We start from the raw sequence: 23,910 nt of genomic DNA on the forward strand, positions 1-23,910 counted from the left end.
GCCGACAAAAAACAATTTTTGTATGAATAAAAGAAGGAAGAAAGGAAATTAAATTCCATCTAATTTCGCTTCCTCCGCTAACTTTCCAGGACCGGAAGCTATCAAGTCATACTACTTCCTTTGTAGCAACTCCTCACGAATAATTTTTTATTAGCTGGATCACTGTCTTTTTTGTTCTATATTATTTCTGTTCATCTATGAACTTGCTGGGTCACTATTCTCAATTCCCTAATGACTCTCATTTAAGTCACTCCAATCAATAGTCCAAGAAATCTAATAGTAATTAACCATTTCCATGTAATCAATTTATATCCACCCCAGGTTCTTCTGTTCCAATGATAGGGACAAACCCAGTGAGAATATTCTAGTTCAAAACCAGATGTAGTTCTCGGAATTCAATTATTTGGTAATTCAGATTCAAAGTGGGAAAAAGTAAGGAAAACTTTTCCAGGACTCCAATTAAGAGAGAAATGAAAAAACCCTCAAAGGCAGTCATAGTGAGAACTGCTGGTAGACAATTTTTGTATAATAGGAAACAGCGGGTGTTCTTTTTTGAGAATTTTTAGTGAATTAAATCAACTTCTGACCCGATGGTACGTTTGATGATATCTGTTTGCATTGGGGCTGTTTTTGGGGGTTTGTTAGCTGAACTGAATATTCTTAACCGAACAAAAATTAAATTAAAATTACGGTTCTCACTATCAGTAAACTATCTGGTTTAAAAGTTTCGAAGGATAGCCGATAGCAAGTGTAATCCCAAGTGTCATTGCCGGTGATCAAGGATAGCAGAGTTTTTGTTATTTTATGATGCCCATTACCACCTTAGCGGGGCATAAGGCACACCGAAGAGCCATCGCTCTGGTATCCTAGCGCGTCCCCTCTAGAGTCTTCCCGAGACATGTTTCAAGCGCGAAACCCTCGTAGGTCACTTCGGGATATTGAATTCCACTGCATGGCTAATTTTGGCTAAAATTTTTTATTTGAAGTTAATCAGTCCGTCCCATGATTACCAGGATGTCGATGTGCCGCGCAGAAGGCTTCATGGAGGAAAGAAATCAATCTGTAATGACTAATGCGGATTGGCGTTGATCTGAAGACCATCCTGGTTAGCTGAAGTTGACCTAGAGAGGAGAGCTGTCCCAAAAACTTAAAAAATGTTGGCTACATTGATGGTGAAGGGTCGTCCGCAAATACTAAACCTCCGCTGAAGTGTTCCTTTGTAATGCACTAACTTCCCTTTTGGTTAGCCAGACTCGGCCTTGAATACTTCAGTCTCTCAAGTGTCACAAAATTTCACGTATTTTCAAACCGATACGGAGTCCTCACCAGAGGCTGAAAAATAAACAAAGCCAGTGCGTACTTATCAGAAGACCGCGCGCGGGGACACGTAAAACTATTGTCCCAGGTACTGGATCCAGAGGAAAGATCCAAGACGAATTACATGCTCTGTAAATGCTTCTTCGGCTTCAGAAGTGTTATGAGGCGTAACCTTTTAGGTTCTTACCCTGCCTTGGTATGGAGGCCCCTAATTATTGTAAGTTTGGCGGTTCAAAGAGGTGGAGAAGAAGAGAGAGTTCCCAAATGGAAAGAGTTATCTTCTTCTTCTTTTTCTTCAGCCTTTGTCCCGTTCACAAGCGGGGTCGGCTCGTCGTGATTGCTTTCGCCATTTAGCTTTATCAAATGTCTGGTCTGGGTGCAATCACGAGGATTTTATATCCCCATCCAGCGTATCAAGCCATCGTTGTTTCAGTCTGTCTTTTGGTCGCTTACCATCGACTTCGATGTTCAGACCAATCTTGGCAAATGAATTCTCGTTAGCACGAATTACATGACCATACCATCGAAGACGCCTCTCTCGCAATGGAAAGAGTTATATCACCTACATATTGCTATCTTTAAAACAGGTCGAGATACCGGACGCTGGGAGCGTCGGGTGTAAATGTTTTGTGTTTTCAGCTTATGTGCGAAACTCTCTATGCAATATTTTCCATTCGTACAAAGCTACTTTACTTTGCCAACTCCAAGATATACATATGTACATACATATCATCAACATAAATACTGTGTTCATCCTTCCTACCTATGCTAAATTTTGTACTTCTGGGATGAAAGTAAGGTGGGTTTTAGGCTAAATTTCTAAAACATGATAATCTACTAGTATTAACTTTATTTGTACAGATATCGGAACGGGATGTATTTCGAGGCCTAGATTTCATATAGACATATTTTCAGATTTTTTCGTTTGGATGGGTTCTGAGAACGGGACCTGTTTCCCTTTTTGGGGCACACATTTTGAACCCTAATCAACCCCTTTCATCCGATACCGCACATGACCATAATCTGTGAAAAAAGAATGCACTCCCTTCCACATGTGTGGGAAACCCCCCTTCAAACTCACAACAAAATAAGGCCATTCGCTGCATGTTAAAGAACGCATAGGTCACAGGTTCTCCATCAAATTTCGTGACAACCGGTTCAGTCGCGTCCGAATAAATCAGGCGTCGCAGACAGATAGATGGACGGACTGCCTCACACTGCCTCAAAAGATATAAAGACTTATCGGAAAGGGGGACCTGGTTCAATCGAAGATCTAACATTTGTTAGCCCTGCGCTGGCATGTGATTTGACGTGCCAAGTTGGCACGTACAGCGATCACCAGACAATCACCTTTGAACTAAGGGCGGAGCGACAGGGCAGAATAACCGTACCATGGAAACCGAAATCGAAACGAACGCCAGGATGATTTGCAATAGAGATAGATGAGCAAACATTCGCGGAAGTGTGGCTAGAGTTGCCTAGCAAAGCAGGCATCTCCACGGATAGAGCTTTCCATTCCACATAAACCAAGTAACGTATCGATGGAAGTGGTGTGAAGTGCTCATGCCCCACTAGAAGATCCAATTATTGGTGGAATAGTGAACTTGCCGGCCTTCGATCGATTTGCCACCGAGCCAGACAAAAGGCTTGGAGGACAATAGATAGGATCGATCAAAGGCAAAACGACCGTGCCTAAAGAAAAGCCCGCAAGAACCTCAAGCTCGGCATCCATCGGAGCAAGAGGGAATGTTTTAAGGAACTCTGTTTGGAAGCGGACATAAATCCATGTGGTTACACCGATAAAATCGTGACAGGAGGATTTTGAGGCCGTTCATCTCCGTATATCACGTGCTCTAGTTTCTTGTTAAAAATCCAAGGGTTATTTCCCCAGAAAGAGGGGGGTACTGACAGCTTTCACAGCCCCCTGAATGTGACGCCCATTCCACCAGCCACCAGGGACAAGCTACTGGAGATATACAGTCGTGTAGGCGACAGCAAAGTTCCGGGTCTGGGTGGCATTCCCAATTAGGCCCTCAAGCTTGCCGTCAAATGTAGACCGGATATGTTTGCAAAGTTGTTCGTGGCGTGCATGTCCGAGGGCGTTTTTCCTCCACCAAGTGGCAGGAGCAGGTGCTGCCGCCTAAAGTTGGCAAACCTGCAGGGGAACTGTCCTCCTATAGACCCAAATGTCTTCTGAACAGTATGGGGAAGTTGTTGGAGCGGGTAATTTATAACAGATTATTGCCGGTCGTCGAGAGCCAAAGAGGCCTTTCAGATCGGCAGTATGGGTTCTGAAAAGCAAGATCAACCATTGATGCCATTATAATGGTTCCTAATTTGGCCGACAATGCAATTTACGGAAGTGGTTGTGGGGAATACATTCAACTCGGCCAATTGGAACCTTAAAGGAAAGTCTCTGGCGACGATTGGTGTTCCCACCTACCTCGCTGTTATTGTCGATAGCTACTTGCGAGAGTGTACGCTCTGGTACAACACCGATAATGGACCTAAAGAGTAAGTTATCTCAGCGGATGTTAAAAGATGAGAGAGTTGGGTAAACAAAGTTGAAAATAAGTAAGTGGATGTTGGGACAAATCAGATGATTGGAAGGACAACGATGGAGCAACTAATGATGGACTAAGGCATGATAAATGAATATGCTCTATATTAGCAAATGAATTTGTTCGTCAACTTATCATCAGAAAGAGCGAACGAAATGATACGAATCCGCGGACACTACATTCTTTCTACTATTCTTTGTCGCTAAAACTTACGAAATTCCTTTGATCAGCTGGACCTAGAGGGTGTTGAGGGGTATTCATTCAGTGATGAAAGCAGAACAAAAGACATGAGAACATCGATCGGATAAATTTTAGAAGGATTGTAATAAGTTGATCAGTTGGTATATTCGGCAGTTTGTCTAGAGAATTTGGAAAACGCCCGATCAACTTAAAAGCAAAATTACGAAGCCACGAAAGGAGCCTCGGTAACGAAAACGAAATAACGATTTGCGCATTTTCTGGAAGGAACGTGCGCTCCCTGTACAGAGATGGAGCTGTCAAGCAGCTAGCCAACACCCTGCCCCAATATAAGGCTGATACAACGGCGTTGCAAGAGATGCATTGGACAGGGACCGGTTTCCTGACGAAGAGTCACTAGACCATATATTATAGTGGCCATCCAGTAAACCATGTGCTCGGAGTAGGTTTCTTAGTCAGCCAAAAAATGAAATTTGCGGTTATCGGTTTTGAAAAGGCAAGTTTAGAAATATTAGCTTCATTAACATTCCTGTGCCTACAGAGGAGACTGTAGCATTGAAGAAGTTTTGTCAGCAAATCAGCAGGATGAAGCCTTATACACCTCGATGCTCATCCTGCCGAGATAAAAAGGGGGATCCGAATTTTTGAATGATGAACTGCTGAACAGCCAGAACATCGGCGAGGTGGAGTCAAATGAAGATGACGGACAAATGCTACTACCACCGAGCATAGAAGAAACAGTCCGTGCTCATCATCGGCTCAAAAACCATAACTCGGCAGGAACCGATGGCATTACAGTAATTGGTTAAATATGGAGGCGACCAATTACACCAAGCGGTTTATCAACTTATGCTCAAGGTATGGGACTGCAAATCAATGCGCAATGACTGGCAATGGGGCATTATATGTCCCATACATAAAAAGGGAGATATCGTGCGGTGCAGCAATTATAGAGGTATCACGTTGGCGAGTACTATCTATAAGATATTCTCCGTCATCTTACTAAGCTGGATAGCGTCATACGCCCAGAATATCATTGGCCCACACCAAATAGGCTTCTCTCCAGGCAAATCATCAACAGATCAAATTTTCTCTCTGCGGCAAGCGATGGAAAAACTGCTGAATGTGGCTGTTGGTTGCAGTATTTTTTCATCCCCCTTAAAGTGGTTTATGACAGCAGATCCGGGAAAAAGTGATCAGCGATGTAAAAGGTTAATACAGGAGGCACCATCCTCTTCAAATCCATCTAACTACTAGCCTACGCTGACGACATTGAGATTATGGGAAAATCAACCCGAGATATTCAGTGTACCTTAATCCAGATCGAGGAGGCGGTGAAGGCAAGACGAAGTACATGGTGGCAACGACAATAACAATAATGATATGAGACTACAATTTTGAGACCACTGTTCTCCTTTTTCTCCTATCCAGGATTCAAAATCACGACCGATAACAGCTATGACGATGAAGTTCGGGCAAGGTTGCTGATTGTCAACAAAGCCTATTTCAATTTACAAAATCTGTTTCGCTCAAAACGTCTCATCATAAGGTCAAAGCTCTTACTGTAAAAAACAGTGGTCTTGTCAATCCTTATGTATTCCTCGGAAACCTGTGTTCTTAGCAAAAAAATCATTTCTTTCACGGACCCATTCTCAGAAACTAATCAACCGAAAAAATATAAATAAAATCACGAAACAGCCACTATACGGTGCCTAGGCTCCGAAATATCCTCCATACCGACATTTGTTCACATAAAGTTAATAATTGGCTGTGAGACTCCCTTTAAGTTCAATCGTGAAATTTCCAGTAATATAAAAAGAAATCTCAGTATTACTAACAAAGTTATAGTAGATCAAAGTTGTCGCTTCAGTGCAAATTCTCACGTGCTAGGCATAAAAGGAGCAAATGTCTACTCATATATTTTTATATAAGAAATACATAAAACCTGCCGAAGGCTTATAAGCTGTGTCAAGTCAAGAAGAATTTGGCCCGTTTATAACATAGTCCGATCACGAAAGTTCCTGTGCCAGGCGCGTGCAAATGCCCATAGGGGACCATGCCGCTAGGCTCGGCATACCCTACAACTCGCATTGCCGAAGCTGCGGAGACGGAAAGGAAACCCTCATGCACTTTCTCTGCGATTGCCCAGCTCTGGCTAGATTCAGGTTGCGGACACTGGGTAAACCATTCTTTGGGGACCTCAGAGAGATTTCTAGCTGCAGGATGGGAGGGCTGCTTTCCTTCGTGAATGCTAAGGGCTGGTTCTGAAGATCCGAGCCGGCTTGACTCTGTCTCCCTGCTCCCATAACAACAGTCACGATCTTAGGAGTTTGTGGCATCAAAACGGCGCACCAAAGCGCTAATTGGGCTCCTCCAAGCGTCCACTGATACCTACCTACCTACCCTACATAAAACCTTTATTACCTGGCGTCCAGCTTCCGGTTTTATTCTCGACCATTTTATTTTTCTGAAGAATAAGCTGATGAAGGTAGTAAACTTGAGAGGAGGAGGAGCCTAGGTAATTATATGCTTTGTCTTGCCTCAGAAGATTTTATATTTCATACAAAAACATTTAAGGATTAGGTTTTCAGCTTTGTGGTTTTTATTGGTAATTTTCTCAAAAGGTTTAAGAAGGTTTTCCTAGGCAACGAATGCATGTTTGGTGATGACAAAAAGGAACCTAGAAATACAAAAGGAGCATTGTAATAAGGAAACCTCCAGTTTATTGATCATAAATTTGACTGAATCCGAACAAGTAATATGAACTCCGGAAATATATTACAGCCAAGTTGATTGCCCCGACTAAAAAACATTAGCGTCGGCTGCCATAATTTATGAAAGCCTAGACATCCAATGTAAACCCCAACCCCTCCCATCCGCTTCTGCCAAGTTATAATTCGTGCTCATTATACGCTTATACACACAATGTAGTGGCGATGTAATGGGGGAAAACGAGAATCCCAAGCCGAGTCAAGAAAGTATTCATATCTTTCCCGAACATCGTTACTCCCCAAGGACTTTAGAAAAATGACCATTACGTCATACTTGTCAGCATCAACATTATTTTGGCTCGGCCACCATTTATTCTACAAATTACTGGAAACTTAATTCTATCGTTAGAAAGGACCTCCGTTCTCCGCACATTGTTGTTGAGATGGTTCATTATTTTTCGGAGAGTACGTTGGAAATTGATAAATTGATGTAGAGACTGGACGATGAGGGTGCATCTCATGAATTGTTTTTCGTCTACTTCAGTTCCGCCTTCATTCGACAAAGGATCTATTGGGCTTATAGATTATGTAGTGAAAATGTGATGTGGAGGTGGAAGATTATTTCTTCAGGCGAAGAATTTTTGGTAGCAAGTAAAATTCCAGGACATTCCAGGATAACTCCAATTAAAAAACGAATAACTAGTTCAGTTTCGGCCGGTTTAGGTCTGAACATATACATGATTTTTAAGGTAGATATGGTTCTAGGTAAGGCCTGTCACATGCACTTACCTTACACACGGTTAAAGAGCTTTAAACCCCCATATATGTGGTGAATAATACACATTGAAGACGGGTGTATTTGTACGCTATCTAGTGCGTGGTTATAGAGGCGAGCAGTGTAAGGGTCCGAAATGAGTTAATTATTTTAAGAACCCGCTTTCAAAAACTACCTAACCGAAAAATTTATTATTATATGTATTTCGAAAATTTGCTGCGAACTCCCCCTAAATTCATGCTAGTATCGTAATCCGTGCAGTGATATAGATTTTAATATTGGAAATTTTGGTGAAAATCCTAATTTTATTAACAAAGTTATCATCATCATCATCGGCACAACAACCCGTATCCGGTCTAGGCCTGCCTTAATAAGGAACTCCACACATCCCGGTTTTGCGCCGAGGTCCACCAATCCGATATCCCAAAGCTGTCTGGCCTCCTGACCTATGCCATCGCTCCATATCAGGCAGGGTCTGGCTCATCTTATAGACTTTCCGGTCTGGACCATCCTCATCCGTAGGGATTAAGTGACCCGCCCACCGTAAACTATTGAACCGGATTTTATCCACAACCTGACGGTCATGGTATCGCTCATAGATTTCATCGTTATGTAGGCTACGGATTTGTCCTCCTCATGTAGGGGGCCAAACATTTTTCGGATCCTTCTCACGAACGGGGCAAAGAGTCCGCAATTTTTCTTGTTAAGAACCCAAGTCTCTGAATACATAAGGACTGGCAAGATCATTGTCTTGTAAAGTAAGAGCTTTGACCCTATGGTGAGAGGTTTCGTGCGGAACAGTTTTTGTAAGCTGAAATAGGCTCTGTTGGCTGACAACAACCGTGCGCAGATTTCATCGTCATAGCTGTTATCGGTTGTGATTTAAGGCCCTAGATAGGAGAAACTGTCAACGGTCTCAAAGTTGTATTCTCCTATTTTTATTCTTCTTTGTGTTTGACCAGTGCGGTTTGATGTTGTTGGTAGGTTCGTCTTCGGCGCTTACGTTGCCACCATATATTTTGTCTTGCCTTCATTGATGTGCAGCCCAAGATCTCGCCGGGATCGTCGCCTGCTCGATCTGGATGAAGGCAGTTTGTACGTCTCAGGTCGTTCTTCCCATGTTGTCGATATCGTCAGAATAGGCCAGTAGTTGGGTGGACTTAAAGAGCATCGAATTTCTTACATTTACCCCAGCATCACGGATCATTTTCTCAAGGGCCAGATTAAACAGGACGCATGATAGGGCATCCCCTTGTCGTAGACCGTTGTTGATGTCGAATGGTCTTGAGAGTAATCCTGCTGCTTTTATCTGGCCTCGCACATTGGTCGGGGTCAGCCTAGTCGGTCTTATTAATTTCGTCGGGATACCGAATTCTCTCATGGTCGTGTACAGTTTTACCCTGGCTATGCTATCATAGGCGGCTTTTTCCCATCATTCATATAAAACGCTTTAGTGATTGTTTTGTTTAACAGTTTATCGCACGTAAGGCTTGAAGACGTTGGAACAAGCCAACCAATATCAGTTGGCTGCAAACAGAAGAAGCTGTAATCACTTAACCACTTGCTAGTTACCAAAGAGTATGCGATGGTTGTCATGAAATACGGAAAGACAAGTCTTGGAACTCCTTAAAAAGATTCGATATTAACCAACGGCGGTCAAAGGGCAGTACATGTCTTTGGGCGAACGTGAATTGGTACCCACGATGCAGCATAAAACCTTGGAAACGCCTGCTGAACCAACACCAACAGCTCTATTACCAAACCCTGTCTCCACTTCCACGTTGTGACCGCTGGGAGCTCTTTCTTAACGAAAAGCTGCTGACGGAGAAAGATTAAGACGAGTCTCCGGGGAACGGGACAAATGGTACCGACTGGTCCTCCAGGTTGAGGGTTGGGTAGGGCTGACAACCCTACACGGAAAACCAAAGTTACGAAGCTAGAAAGGAGCCTCTGACTGGAGTGACTACACAACGACGAACTCGGGAACGAACACGGAATAACGATTTTCACATTTTCTCATGGAACGTGTGCTCCTTGTACAGAGATGGAGCTGCCAAGCAGCCAGCCGATACCCTGTCCCAATATAGGGCTGAAGTAGTAGCATTGCAGAAGATGCGTTGGACAGGGATCGGTTTTTTGGAGAAGAGCCTCATTAACGTTCACGCCCCTACAGAGGAGACTGCAGAGTACGAGAAGATTCCTTCTACGAGGCGGTAGAATGAACCCTCGAAGCTTGTTCCAGATATGATATCAAAATCATACTTGGATATTTCAACAGCCAAGTAGGATACGGAGCCCGCAGTCAGGCGATATGTTAGCTCCCATAGCTTACATCAAAATACAAATGATAACGGACTACGGATTATTCAATTAGAATTGTCACACGAAATGCTTGTAGGATGTATCTGGTTTGGGCGGAAAACGGTCCACTAACAAGCATTGGCCTCTCTAGACGAAACCACTTCTACCAAATTGACCACGTCAGTCTTGGTGAATGTCAGACCACATAGGGGGGCCAATATAGACTCGGATCACTATCTCGTTGGCATGGTCCTCCAAGCTCGAATAACAACTACCCTCAGAATCCTCTTTGACAGTCAGGTGGGAGTCAATACTGAAACCATCCACAACACAGCCCTCCACAATACCTATAAGAATGGATGCCGCAATAACCACAATGAAGAGAGATCCTGTAGATGAAGCGTCAACAAATGATTTTCACAATCACCTGAAAAACGATATCATTGATACGGCCACAAACATACTTGGCCCCAACCGCAAAAGGAGTCGGAAGAGCCTATTCGACGATGAATGTAAGCTAGCAACGGAAGGGAAGAATGCTGCATACCGAGTAATATAGCATTCTCAAACAACGCGGGCACGAGCGGAGGATTATCATGAGTTCCGTTGAGCGGAGAGGCCACTTCACAGACGGAAAAAGAGAACTACAGGGAGTAACTGCACCAGGCGCGGAAGCTTTACCAATAAGGCAGCAGGATGAAGTCTTATACACCTTGATGGTCATTCTACCGAGACAAAGAGGGAAATCTGATTTCCGACAGAATGCCCGTGAAATTCATCGGTTTAAAAATCATAAGTCGCGAAGAGCCGATGGAATTATAGCGGAATGGGATAAATATGGAGACGATCAACTACACCAAGCATTTCATCAACTGATGATCAAGGTGTGGGACAGCGAATCAATGCCTGAAGACTGGAAACAAGGCTTTATCTGCCCCATATTATCTATAAGATATTCTCCGTTATCTTGGTAGGCCGGATAGCCCCATGCGTCCAGAATCATTGACCCATACCAAAGGACCTTCACTCTAGACAAGTCAGCAACAGATCAGATTTTCTCTCTGTGGCAAACAACAGAAAAGCTCTTGGAAAATGGTCATCAGTAGCATTACCTCACTTTTTCTTATCCTGACGAACGGGAGTGGGGGCGCACCTTACGTTCGCGGTACCAAACCACCTGAAGTGATAAGATCGAACGGCTTCTCTCCTCTAGGATTTCATTTGCTACTGCACTATTGATTTTGCATACACTACCAGATTCCTTAATTCTTGCGTCGGCGAAGGACACAAAGAATCATTGGGAAAGCAAGCAGAAGCAACTATCACCTTTCTCCTCTTACCATCAACCTGGTATTGTAAGTTGACTGCAACAATGCCCTGGCAATATAATTGTCTCATCATGGTTGCCTCTAACAATTTTGGCATCAGAACGCAGGCCTGCGTTCTCGAGGATCTGTCATCGAAGAAGATCCTAGTCCCTTTGACTGATCCAATACCACAGTTAAAGCGAACCCATGGCTCTTGAACCAGAAATGTAAGGAATATAAGGAAATATAAGGACAGTCCTCCAATTTTTCTAGCTTTGCCGCCAGTAGATAAGAAGAAGGTTTGGCAAGCTGCAAGTTAATTTGACTAACTCCTATGTTTGTAGACCTAATATGAAAACCGCCGCTAACCGAAAAGTCTGCTGTGTTCAGTATGGATCTCACCGGGATTACCAGCTTGATTCGGTAGAAAGTTCCGCTTTCTTGCATCCGATTTCTCTGGATATCGCCACACTTGCAGGTGTAGCAACATCCATGGCCTCATTCCCAAGAAATTCTTCTTTCTCACTACCTTCCATTGTCGTCGGCTGGGAGCCCTCCCAGGTTCACAGTGTCCGAGCAGCGTTACACCAGTTCCATCCACATCACCAGCTTCCCTTTTTCCCTTTTTCCGGGTATAGGCGGAGGAGGAGGTTCTGACAGACAAGTCTGTAGTCCCTTCTCCTTTGCGGCTAAACTTTCCTTCTGCCGAGCCTTCCTCTTCGTATTCTGCAAGAGTTAGGTAATAGTGTCACCGACAAGCAGGTCGTAGTAAGGCTTCCAGTTCCTCTCATTAAGAGAGTGGCTGCACTATTCTTTCTGGCTGATCGCGACGTAGACACAGGGTGTAGGTTTTCCACTGAGGTGGAGAGCTTGTCTTCTATAAATTTCTTCGTGGGGAAACATGAATCTGGTGACTCTTCCAAAATCCGTGTCTTGGCCACGATCTAATTTCTCAAAGTCGCGGGTGGATTCGAAGTCTGTGTTCTTACCACTTGGAGAGTTGCAAAGTCTACACGGGCAATATCTATGGTAGAAAAAGAAGTCGAGGAGGAGCTTGCCAGAGATGGAGCGATGGCGCAGGTCAGGACGCCAGACAGCTTTTAGAGAGGGATATTGAATTGATGGACCTCGGTGCAAAACCGGGTTATCTGGAGTTCCTTACTAAGGCCTTCGGTGCAACTGTTCCAATAGCCGTACATCTAGTTCCACCCCACTAACGCTACAAGCATTAGATATCTTAGTAGCCAAATGTCCTACTACTGAAAGAGCACAGTCGCTGAGTAACAACAGTTGGGAGCGCATTTACTCATGTACTAGTAATAAAGTCATAAGAAATGTCCTTTTCTCCTAGCCAACGTTTGGTTGTCTATATGTGTGGGTTCGGGAAAAGTAATGCTCTCCAGGATAACATCTGTTTGGATTATGTACTCCCAACAGGTGCATTTCTTTTTGGTAGAATTAAGGAGCAAGCTGGATGTAAATTTTAGGGAACACCATGCACATGTTCTTTGTTTGGATGATAAAAAATCATACCCAAAAGTCAAATTGTATAAGCTGCTGTCCTGATAATTTTTTTTCATGTAAGGCAAAATGAATTATTTGCTTCTTCCCTACCCTTGGCTCCAGATGTCTCTCGCCTATTTAAATTACAAGGACCTGTGGGCTTCTCTTCACAGTTGGAAGTTCAGCTTGACTACAGTATAAGTGCCAGCAAATAGTAATTAACTGTTAACCAAATCTAAATTCCAGGTAATTCAATCATACCATGCTATTTTATAATAAAATACCAAATTGTCAATCCAAATTATCCATTATCCATTTAGCAAATAGGAAAAAATTCTTCTTGGAAAACGAAACCAATTAAGCCCCAGTTACAAGGACCAAACTGACCACACACTATGTGATGGTAGCAACTATAAATGTCACCCGCATTTTCACTTGTAAATTTCGCGAGGGTTGTGTTCGCCCCATAAAAGACCCCGCCCTTACGAATAGCAACTGTTCTGCTTCTCCGGTCTACGCGTAGAAATTTATCATTTCTGACGTGAAAGCCGCTCGTCCTGAAAGCAGCCTATGCCCCCCACATCACAGATTTGCTGGGCTGAAATATGAAATTGTATCACTTTGTAGGCCTTCGACAAACAAACATACAAGCAATACGTGCCTCTGAGTGGACATGAGTGGCGGCTTACGTCCATCGAGTACGTATCACGCAAGGACGCCACCGTTTATTGTTGGTGAAATTACTACGAGGAGCCAAGGATATCGGTTGATTTCTGCTGCTAACGAGACAGCTGTACATCAGCAAATCAAGTCAAGGATCATAGCCGTGGAAGCGGTCTCCTCTCAGAAAGCTCCCAGCATTCGTGGAAGCTTCCTGGAAGACGGGAATTCCAGAGCTGCAAATCACATTGTGGCAGAAATTTGATAGGATGGAGTTACCGTGATAGTGATGTGAATGGAGGTTTTTTGGAAGAGTTCAAAGAAGTCATTCCAAAAATATGTACATCGAATTCACTAAGCATCTATAATGTACTTTGTTTAGAATTGTTTTACCGAGAATAAGCGCCTAATTAAGAATTGACACAGTTTCCGTGATCATTTACGCTTCATCATTAGTACCATCGCATCGCCTTCGCCAATCTATGGTATCTGTGGTAAATCTTACCACACTAAATGTCTTGGCATTTCCGCCGTTTTCCTCGACATTTGTGCATACCGGTGTAACAGTTGTTGTGACAATACATTCGTTGATGTAATCCAGCTTCTGCATCAGCATATAATGGCGTTAGCGGTGATTCAGCAAGCAGTTGCGGTGATGCAGCAAGCAGTTGAAATGGTCAACTCCAATCTGCAGGCAACCACTCCTTCCGCTATCCGGCGCTATATCTGGTGTTATATATCACTGGCTAGTGGATCATCCCCGCTATGTGCTTCGGCTAGCATGCCCGCAAAAGTGTCGTAAAATACGGATGCTATACCTAAGTCTCCTCGTGCACATAACCCACCTGCCCAACTACTTTGCACTGTTTTGATGCGGTTCCGATAGCTTCGACTTTCCCGGCGAACCCTCTAGCCTAAACTTCGCTCGTCGGAAGTGCTTCACCAGAAGAAGCTGCTGTTCACCCGCCGATAGGAGTACTTGGGATCTCCATTGTTCTTCTAGTAGCAGGTAACCCATCTTAAACGCGCTATCTTTCCACCGGATTGTCAATGCCTTGGGCTGCATTCCGAGCTCCTCTCCTACGCACTCGGGTGGTCCTCTGCTGTAAGTCGCATCACCTTGTAAGCAACTTTTCGTTACCAAACTTACCTATTCTACTTTATTGGTTTGTCTCAGTCGTCTCTTTCGTGCGTGAAAGTGGTGAAGCATGCCTCCTCCGACCGCGTAATTAATCCTTCAAAGTCACCCAACCCCCGCAAGGAGTATTCAACAGAAATCGCGTACCTTCAGGTAAATCAGCCTTGATTGCGGTTAATCCCCCCTGTGATTCGAATCCATCTTTTCGCCATCTTCTACCCCCTATGATTGTATCACCTTATGTGTTTTCCCTCCCAACGCCGGTCCCTTTATTATACTTGTCTCAGCCCCTCTAATCTGTACGACGAATTCTTCGACGGTCTTTCAGAAGTCCTTACTGGAACTTTCCCCTCTCTTTCCTTCATTGTTTATGGTGACTTTAACCTCCTTTTGCTCTCCTGGCCCAACATTCCCGGCCCGCCACAACTTCCAATTTGTTCTTTCCTCTCATCCGTCTCTCCCTTTATTCACTTTCAAGAACACATGTGCTGTCCTTCAGTCTAACCGAACCACAAATCATCTAGTCCTCTCCAACTTGCCAGAACGACTAATTCCTCAATCTCCTCTTGCTCTTCCTTATGTTGCTTCTGTTGTTCACTATCCTGCTCTTGACTTCGGGATACAACTGCCACACTTCAACTCCCATACTATGCACATGCCCTCTAAACTCAACTTTCATAAAGGCGCTCCTTTGCTTTTATTCTATTCTGTCTGAACTTCCTAGTTACGTTCGTTCCTCCCCCAAATCACCACTAAAATCCATAAAGAACTTCGTCTGAAGCAAGCTGTGAGAAAAAGTTTTTATTCACTGGAAGCCATTTCAGCGCTCTGCGATCGCCAGTTAAGTCGACTATAATTAAGTCTAAGAAGGATTATCTGGACAGTGTTGAAATCGAATTGGCGCGTGGTAAGCCTTTTTGGTATCACATCCGTAAAACCCGCAATGCCTCCCAGTCCATTCCACTTTCATTTCCCAGCCTGTGGAAAGAAGCCCTTATTTTTCCCATACACAAAGGCGGTGATCGTACTCTTGCCGAGAATTACCGACTGATTTCGGTCCTCTCATCTCGGACTGGTTGACCCTTCACTTCGGCCACTTTATAGCTAAGGAGCGGCTTCATGAAACGTCGATCCACTGCTACCAATCTTCTGAACTTCACCAACTTTGTGGCCAAATCCCTCAACTCTCGACAGGAAGTCCACGTCATTTACACGGATTTTTCTAAGGTCTTAGATTCCATTAACCACAAAGTACTATTGTCTAAACTTGTCTCTCTCAACATACCCCCACCACTTACCACATGGCTTGCCTTCTATCTATCCTTTTGATCCTGTAGCGTTTCTTTTAGTTCTCTTTCCCCTCCTCTAGTGTGCCACATCCATCCTTGCACCTTTTCTATTTTTAGTCTTTATTAACGAACTTCCCTCTATCCGTACTTGTCCTTACTTGTTATACGCCGATGACCTCATGCTGTTTTCCTCTGTTTCGTCCCCAATGGATTAAGCTTCCCTGCAGGCAAATCTGGACGCTTTGCTCCATTTGTGCACAGTTAATAAGTGGGGGTTCTTACTATCAGCAAATGCCGCTCGATGTGTAACTCGCTTAAAACCTCCCCCACCCCTTTCTCCTATTATCTTGATGGTTACTTTCTGTCCTATCTGAACTTTATCCTTGACCTGGGCGTAACCTTCGACGATAAATTTCATTTTGACAGCCACTAATTCGATATCACCAACCGTGCTTCCAAAATGTCAGGTTTCATACTGCGTTCCTCTACTGATTTCACCTCGGTCCAACCTTCCATAATACTTTTAAACTCCCTCGGGAGAGTATTGTTCCGTGATTCCGTGTTCCCTTCCATAATTGTGATTCTCTTGCTCTTCTTCAAGATGAATCTCCCCCGTGTTGACTATCCCGCCTGCCTCTGCATTTATCGTCCCACTTACCTCCGACAAAGTCGAATCTTTCTCGATCTTTCCACCCTCTTCAAGCTCTCCGCCGGCCTAACGGACTGCCTCGCCTCTGCTGATATCGTTCTTCGTTGTGAGAACCGCTTCTTCGAGCTCTCCCATTGTGGAGAGGGCTCGACGCTCGACGCTTTCCGCACTATTGACATCAACCCAGACATCTCGATGTCTGGGGAATAATTCCGGTATAATGCGGTCAATCTGGTGGGTACTTAGTATGCAGGGTTTCCGAAGAACCCCGATTTTCCGGGTGACAAGTTTACAGCCAAGTTCCCACGGATCCTCATTCACCTCCTTGACCAGCTTTCGCCTGACGCTAGCTTTGCTTCTATTTATCGTCTTGTGGAGTCTTCTGCTAAACTATACTGTGCGTTTATGGGGTATGCCTTCTCGTTCGCGTGTAAATCTTGTGCCAAAAGGCGGAGATTATGACACTCCCTCCGTAGATCGACAATTTCTGTCATCCATCAGTACATAGAAGGCTTGTCGCGGCTGGTGCACCTCCGAGGCATGGAAGCCTCGCACGCTGTTGTTATCAGGTTCATCACTGAATTTGCAACGGTGTTAGCTGCAACGCTACCACGCCCCGGAGCGCCCTCTAGCGCGGCTGTGCCTGCTCTAAGAGTTTCGACAATTTTCCTAATGTTTACCCTCGTGACGTTCCACATCCAAGGGGAACGTCGGGTTGGTGCACACCGGCAACTAGCGTCAACCACTTTGAACACGATGCACTGGTGATCATTTGCCGTCTTCGAGGACTCGCCACCTGTCCACCGATGCTGCCAAAGATTCCGACGTAAAACTTATGTCAGGCGACGACGAAACGTTGGCATGGATCCGGTGTTTAAAAGTGCCAGCCCGGTTCTCGCCACCATTTGCAGGATCCATTTAAATCTGAAGTCTGGTTGAGGGCCCTAGTATTAAAATCACCGCCTACCAGTATTCGCCCCTCCATACTCGAAACGGCGTCCTCCAGAGGACTAAGCCGACGCCGAAAGTCGGGGATCGTCTCATTCATTGTCAGGTAAACGCTAAAAAACACCAAATTCAGGCAAAGCAAGTCCTTCGGCCTTGGGGAAAAATACGAAGTCAAACGTCGTCCCGAACCCAAATTGCACCGGTAACCGATATGTTAAAATGCCATGAAGCCGTGTCTTTGTTTCGGTATTGGTCGCTGATTAGCATTATACTCTCCTTTTCCTCCGTAGCGAACTGGGCTAGAAAGTGGGGAGCCCTTGCACTCCGGTGCATGTTAATTTATAGAATGCAAATTATGTCATTCGCGCCCTAGTCCTTTCCAGTTCCGCCCTAAAGATTGGTCACCGTGCCGAATTTGCAGTGGGTGCGACGCTCTCACCAGACGCGACACGATCCCAGCTGAGAACGCAACTTTTGCTTTCATTGCATGGTGACCTATCTGACCACATTTCTGGCATGCTACCCTCCTGCCCGAGCCCTTGCAAGTACGTATTCGTTCCCTACACACTACCCATTCAATTTTGATTTTCCCGCTGCTAAGGAGTTAACTCGCATATTGCTTGGAGACTTCCACCGGCCAGTTTTTGGCCTCGAGCATTTACAGAGATGATACCTATGCAGGCATTGGTTACCTCTGGACATTCACGCTTTACGGCCTCCTGTACATCGACCTCATCTGTGAGACAGTTTAGATCCCGGATTTCTATAGAGCACATAGGCTCTAGACTAGAAACGAGGGCCATCTCCCCCAATAATCCCTAAGCCGCTTCGCAGAACGTATTTTTGCTAATCGTCTTCGGACCCAGTTCGACGAGGACTCCGCTAACCTTCGTTTTGCGTATGGAAGACACCTCTGCTCCGTTGGCTTTGTGTTTCATCCTAAAGTAGATTTCACTAAGGACTTCCGCAAATGTCCTGTGGCTGTTTCTGTTTTCCAATCGCCTTCCACTGTTCTTCACGTTTGCCGCACTCCCATGGAGGAACGTTACCGACCGCATACACTTCGCCACTGCCGTGCGTTCCCTGATGCTCCTTTCTTCTTTGGCTGTAGCAAGGACGGTCGATCGCCTTTCTACTCGGTTCGTGTTCGAATTCACCTGCTGAGGATTAGCAATTCTGACTGTTTTTTTTTCGCAACAGGGGTACTATAGGGTACTGGAGTTTGCTGCCCTCGCACCGTCAGTTGCGCCACTTGGTAAGGCCTCCTCTTTATTTGTGCGTCGCGGTGTCACATCGGGTATTTTAACCCTCGCTGCTTTTTTCACGGACCGCTGCGGTGAATGAGGAATTTTGTGCTGCGCCCAAACGCACTCAGCTCTTCCTTCTTCCCTGCTATTTAGTCGATATTTTTGTTGGTTCAGATTTATTCTCCATTGAAAATTCACCATACGCATCGTGTGCGAGGGGGCGGGCCGGGTAGTAGTCAGGAACGGATGTAATCTCCGCGCACAGCCCCTACCCCTGATCTACGCTTGCTGGTCCTAGAATTCACGGACGGATCACCGCTCGCTCGGAGCAATACAATATCTACTTACACCGGTTTAATGCACACTCCCCTGATACACGTCACAACTACCACCTTGCCAGTGCTAGGTTCACATCACCCCATCGACGCAACAGAGAGCTGTCGACGGCTCCGATGACTCCCAGAGTGTCTCGACGTGTACCGATCATTCGCAGTTCGCCCTTCATCGAGAGGCTTTTACTACCTAGGTATACTGGCTTTTACTACCTAGGTATACTGCCAGCTAGGGGCTAGAACTACTTACTCGGGCGCCTCGGGGACGTCACACCCCGTATCGTAAGCGTCCTGCTAAAAGTCATTGACGACCCCTGAGGGGACACTTCTTCCACGTATTGCCCCTAAGGGAAAAGTCTGGTGTATCCATTGTAAGTGTGATCGGTGTTACAAATTTGCCCCACCTGTCGTGGAAGATTCCTCCTCCTTGCGTCCGATCTTTCTGAACATTGACGCCCCTGGTAGACCAGCTACGTGCATGTCTTTAATACTAAGGAATTTCGAATTGCGTTGCAGTATCACCCTCTCTGATCGGCCGGCAGCGATCCTAATTGGAGGGTGCCTGGTCTACATGGTTTCATTTTCACTTATCGACGTTAGGTAAGTTACATCCACATCACCAACTCCCCTTCCATCTCCTTTTGGTAGCGAAGGATGAATTATGGCTTGTTCTTGAAGCCATTTTCGTTACAGTCATTTTCAGGCAGAGGATGCCGACCTTTTTAAGGTTTTAAACCTTATTAGAATCGAGTCGATGTCTGTCTGTCCGTCTGTCTGTCACAGCCGATTTATTCGGAAACGGCTGGACCGATTGTCGCGAAAATTGGTGAGACTATGTAATCTGGTGTTCCATTTACATGCAGCAAGGGGCGCCATTTTATGTAAAGTTTAAGGGCGGGGGGGGGGGGCTCCCCATACATGAGAATGGAGGGTGCACATTTTTTTTCATAAAATGTGGCCATGTGTGGTATCAAACGAAAGGATGCAATTAGTACTTTTCGAAACTGGTTCCATATTTGATATTGGGTGAAACATAGGGGAGTGAGGGCTCAAAATATGACCCCAAAAAAGTGTAACAGGTCTCGTTCTCAGAACCTATCCAACCGAAAAATCTGAAAAAAAAATCACAGTGGTGCATCTCTACTAAATGTAGGCCTGAAAATACATCCGGTTCCGATATTTGTACAAATAAAGTTAATAATAGTATATTTTCACATTTTAGAAATTTACCCGGCATCATATCAGACTGAAATGTATTTATTAATTTTAACTGGAGTGCCCAGCACACTTTTCCAAAACAGCTTCCAACATTTTCCTGATAATCGGCTAAGCCTACCATTCCGTATTGTACAGTTGAGTTACCAGTTAGACTCACATTAGAATCAGCAAAGAAGAACAAAACATCCTGGCAATGGTAACCCTTCCTTAGTATCCACAAGGACTTTTACAATTACATTCCATCCAATCTGTATTGATAACTCGTGGATTCTGACGGATTCCAGGAAAAGAGCTTTTCCACACAGACTCCGGACAAAAACACAGCGGAAAATCTGGAAGGCGCCCCACCCGCAGAATCTTCAGCTGCAGCTTCTTCTGAAGTCCTGGAAGCGTTCTAGCACACAAAGCATTCTCTCACTTGGGAAAGATGACGATGTATCTGGAGTGCTTTTGTAGGTCATTTGGATTTGCTCCCGTACCATCTGAATCAGTCTCTTCCAGGCCATGCAAACGATTTAGATGTAATTCGGTGCGGTCCGTCGTCATTAGAGGTTACAATCGTCGGTGATGTATCGAGAACGATTTATCAGTGAAACTCTCCCTATTTTGAGTAGACGGAAAACTCTTCTGGCGCCCAAGTCCTTGCAGGCGAAAGAAAGGCGTTATCGTCAGATATAAGCACTTGGGTGTTTTCGTTTAGCGGTGGAAGCGTGTGTCCTTCGAGAAGGCCTGCTTGAATTCACTCGTTCGATAGTATTACCGCGGTCGGACGGAAGTTTACTGTCAGAATAGTTGCGTAAATGTCCTTGGAATGCTCGAGTGGAATTCCAAGTTTAGTGCCTAGGAAAGGCGTTGGAGCAAAGTGTTTCTGCGAATAGGAGTGCAATGCATTGAAAACTCCACGAAAAGTGTCAGTTGCTCGCAGAAAAAGCTACTTAGCTTAGTGCCCAGGACCTTCATTCTAAGATGCCCCGGAAAATGCTAATTTGATAAGACTTTAATTCGCCTCCCATGACGAAAATGTCAGTTTTTGAAACGGGGTGTGTTGTAACCAAAGTGAATAAGGTCATGTACAGGTCCATGAAATTCTGATTATTTCTCTTCTCAAAAGTTCCGCCTTTCTCTCTTGCCGCTCCTTTCTCATCTCTACTTTCTCTTCGGGTATCCTTTCGGTCGCGCGTGTGGCATGTGGAAAGGAATGTTTAAAACAAAACATGTGCACATAGAAAAGAAGAGACACAGTGCCGTGATAAGGAGAGTATCTGGAGACCATCTCGGTTGTTTTCTTGGGTGTACGCGTATCTTGTAAATTGTCTCTTAACTTTCCTCGTGCGGTTGCTTTATTTCTCTCTTTTGTGTTATCTTTAAAGTGATAATAAGATCCTTTTGCTAGCAAGTGCTCCCAGAGTGTTTCGAAGGAATGTAAGCGAATAAGTGAAAGAAAGCTCATGTATAGCTAAGTACGCTGAAGTGAATCCGAAGTTGCTCGTATATATCTACGTCTCCTTGTAGATACGAAGTAGCAACAGCGAGGGAGAACAAGTACTTGTCGTCCTGTTTAAGAAAATCCACACACCCCGCCAAGTCCGTTTCCGCTTAAACGATTCTCAGAAAGATATTTTCCGCGGATCTATTTTTTGGCACCAGCACCAGATCCCAGGACGATGTGCAAATAGCAATGGAAAGCGATAGTACGGACACAATTGTCACAACTGAGTAAGTAGCACACTTTGACGATGGTACCATCTTTGACATCCACGAGATTATACGTTTCTCGGAAAATGGGGCGTTCCCTCTACATATATGTGTCGCCAATATTAAGTTGGGAGACGATGATGCCAGCGTGGTTGAGGAAGATGTAGGTCTCCGTAATTCTTATTTCAGCGAATGGATCAGGTAAACATGATGCAATGAATAGATGTTCATTACAGGAATAGGAATGAACTACGTGTTGTCTGGTCGGAGGCTCCCTTTACATGCAACCTGTGTTCTGACTGTTTGCGAATGGAAGTTTCGGATTTAGCAGAGTGAAAGCGGAAGCGTTTACCCATAAATATGAATGAGAGCGTAGAAGGAGTCACGTTTATCGGTTTATGAATGTTTGCGAATGAAAAGCGATGACGTTTGAAGTGCATAATTGGATTTTCCTGCTATGTATCTTTTATAAAATGTTCTTCAACAGTTGAACTTTGCCGTGAAAGTAAGGAATTCTGAAGGTTGTGAAATGAATTAGTGAATGAGAGATTTCTGCTTGTGATAGCTTCTCACAAAACGAGAAAGTTGATCAGTGGAGTGTTCATAAAAAAAAACAGATTCTGGCGCCCAACGTGGGTTAGGTTAGGTTTGGGGAAACACGCTCTCCATTTATGGCAACATTTTGGGTTTTACATATTAATTTAGAATTATCTCATCCTTAGTTGATTTAGTAATTTAGGTAGGTGTCTCAAGTCGATTGTAAAGTATCGAAAGTAGAGTGCATCGAAGACAGTTTGCCATCATCACTAGGATACATTAGGAGGTGCTCCAATTGTGGTATGACAGACCACCAATAACCTCAATCAGTAAGAATACCTACTACTACCTAGTGTGTACTAAAAAATTAGAGGGTATTTGGAATACCAAACCGCCGCCATTTAGCGCGAGTTGGCGGTGAGGTGGCTAATACAGCGAAATGTTCCAGTAGTCGGTTTCGGCAACTTTCATACCATGGTGCTAGATACAAGACCATAGCAACAACTCTTTATATGAAGCAATAAAACTATTCATGGAAACCTGGCCGAGTTGGCAGTGGTGAGAGCACATTGATATTTGGATCTGTGATTTCTTGTTGGAATTACTTAAAATAACCGAGATAAAACTATAATTATTCTGTGAAGGGAAGCTGCACTACATTATAAAAGAACCATTGTGCCCCTTTTACAGGTTATAATGTACCTATTAGTTATAGTATGTCAAGCAAACCTATAACCTTCCGGAATTTTAAAATATTCCCTACTTCAAAGCATTTCAACTTGTCATCTGATATTAAGTATTCTCCCAGGAACCTGAGGTTTTATCACACTCCACACAGAACATGCAGCGTGAGTCCGTAGATATTCTTAGTTTTCTTAGGTGTTTAGTCGGCATTGACCTATAATCAGGCGACTTTTCTTAGTAAGTTTTAAACAGTCCATTGTGCGCTTGAGTTCGTATTTTCCAATAAACAACCTGGACTGCTCCATTCCTAGTAGCAGATTAGTACCCCAACCAGTCTTCTTCATTTCGGAATGTTGTACCCATGACCCTAGTATCCAGACCCTATTGCGCGAGGCGAGCATATTCAGTATATTAAGACACGTTTGGATTTCACTTGGTTGGACCTAAATACCACTTGGCTGTCGATCAGAATAGCAACGTTCTGCCTTTTTTAGTCCCTTTGGAGGTTGAAGGATGCAGTCCTAATCGTGGGTGTATAATTCCCCCTGGAATATGCTAGTGTGTATAACCTTTAGTCTACGCTACATTACTTCGACCAATAAACTCGGTTTCCAGATAGTTGAGTGGTTAGCACACAAGGCTTTTCTACATGTCGTCGCGATTTAACATCGGATACCAGTCGACTCAGCTGTGAATGAGAACCTGAGTTAAATCAGGGTAATAATCTCAGGCGAGCCCAATGCTGACCACATCGCCTCCTAGAGTGTACTGCAGTGTACCGTTACAGTCTTGAATGAAGTGCCCTAAGACACTTTAAGGCCCTAACCTAATTGGATTGTT

At 44.4% G+C, this 23,910-nt stretch overlaps 1 long non-coding RNA gene across 1 annotated transcript in view; it reads left to right on the plus strand.

Annotated features, from left to right (window-relative positions):
* Positions 1–20,686: 20,686 nt before the first annotated feature.
* Positions 20,687–23,910, plus strand: part of LOC119659803 — a 212,121-nt gene continuing 208,897 nt past the window's right edge. Inside the window, exon 1 of the long non-coding RNA XR_005250375.1 lies at positions 20,687–21,870. This is a non-coding gene — a long non-coding RNA (uncharacterized LOC119659803). The remainder of the gene's footprint in view (positions 21,871–23,910) is intronic.

Source organism: Hermetia illucens, chromosome 6, assembly GCF_905115235.1.
Source record: "Hermetia illucens chromosome 6, iHerIll2.2.curated.20191125, whole genome shotgun sequence".
Classification (NCBI taxonomy): domain Eukaryota; kingdom Metazoa; phylum Arthropoda; class Insecta; order Diptera; family Stratiomyidae; genus Hermetia; species Hermetia illucens.